Genomic DNA, 1,851 nt, shown 5'->3' on the forward strand with positions numbered 1-1,851 from the left:
ATCAAATCAGATTTTTCTGGCTGGAAAATTTGGAACTTGAAAAGGATCTTTGGGTTGATATGTGTGTGTGTAGAACCACTATGATTTTGAATGACTTTCTGAGAAATTCTGTGCTCAGGAAAAAAGGATAGGCCAGATAGTGCTTGATTAAAACAAAGGATTGATGTCTCCAAGGAGTAACCAGCTTTCACTTGCTAAGTCAAAGATGAGACCACATTGTGAACTAAACAGCTCTCAGTTTAATGAGGTCTGTACTATATGAAATGAACTCTGAGGCCTCTCAAGGCTTCCACTTGCCTGCAGTTTGCAGATGGTCAGTTTATCTGGATCTCTCAGGAATCTAGCTTCATTAGTAACTATTCCCTCTTTCAAAAAAAACCAGATTAACACAGACACAGTGAGGATGCTGGATTTGAACTCAAAGCCATCAGCTGGCCTTCCTGTGTGTAGGTGCAGTGATTTGCTTCCACATCTCCACCCAATGAAATCCATCTCCATACTTTAGGGATGTGAAGCACTGTGGTACACTCCACAGTTCTTGGGAAGAGCTACAACTTGTCTGACATGTGGAGCTCAAAACTTCTTATCACAGACACAGTGAGGATGCTGGATTTGAACTCAAAGCCATCAGCTGGCCTTCCTGTGTGTAGGTGCAGTGATTTGCTTCCACATCTCCACCCAATGAAATCCATCTCCATACTTTAGGGATGTGAAGCACTGTGGTACACTCCACAGTTCTTGGGAAGAGCTACAACTTGTCTGACATGTGGAGCTCAAAACTTCTTATCTTCTCTGCTTGTTGAATACATAAATCTCAGTAGTTTGTCACAATTGACCTGGCACTTTGCAGCCTAGAGTGTAAAAAAAATTATGGACTCTTCAGCTTCATTAACACCAAAAACTGCCAACAGGACTGAAACTGCATCTTCCTGCTTTTGAAAGTGCAGTGGGCTTAATATTCTTTCGGAAACGCTTTCTCTGGCTTAAAGTATCTCTAAATTGCAGTCAAAGCTGCAGTGTGCTCTAAGGAGACCTGAGATCATCTTAAAATATTGTACTAAGATACTAGTAGATTACAAGCTCTACAAAACATGATGTATAAATTCATCAGTAGTCATCACATAATGAAGGACTGTGGTTACACTTGTAATAAAGTACCTAAGCTAGGATGCTTATTTTGCTAAAGTCTGTGATGAGGCTATTGAAGGGCTGATTGGAATCAAGTATGGAGCTCTCTTTGAATGCAAGCGTGGAGCATTTCCATATAAATAAGTTCAAACAGTTGAGTGCTGTTGGCTGCATTAGATCCCTCCACTAGAGTGGGTTAATTAATTCCCTTTTCTCTACTTTTTACAGAGCTCTTTATAGTAGAGGTATTTATATCTGGATTCTTTGACTGAGCCACGTCTCCAGCTATATCTTGCACTAGAGTCTTTGTTCTGTTTGCTTACCTATCCAACTATAGGTTCTGGCATTAAGAAGTGGGAAACCATACACTTTTCTCCAGACATTCTTCACCAGTTCTCTGGAAGAGGTGCTGTGGCTGTGTCCTGTCTCTCTAAGTGCCTTTCCTTGGCACAGATATTTATAGAGGTCACTAGCAAAGTCATTGATACCTATATTATTTTCATATCATCACCTGGCCTCCCTTTCCATTTAACTCCATGATATTCTGTTTATTCCACTAAAGTGCGACAATTAACTTCTTTGCACATATATTTGTTGATTTATAATGCCTTTGGAGTTACAGCAAACTCCTTCCATCCTTCCCTTTTCATAGCAGGTAAATGGGATTTTTGGGGGGCTTTGAGTATTTCTTTTCTTTTCTTGCATCTTGAAAAAGACATTTTT

This window comes from Acanthisitta chloris, unplaced genomic scaffold, assembly GCF_000695815.1.
Source record: "Acanthisitta chloris isolate BGI_N310 unplaced genomic scaffold, ASM69581v1 scaffold18398, whole genome shotgun sequence".
Classification (NCBI taxonomy): domain Eukaryota; kingdom Metazoa; phylum Chordata; class Aves; order Passeriformes; family Acanthisittidae; genus Acanthisitta; species Acanthisitta chloris.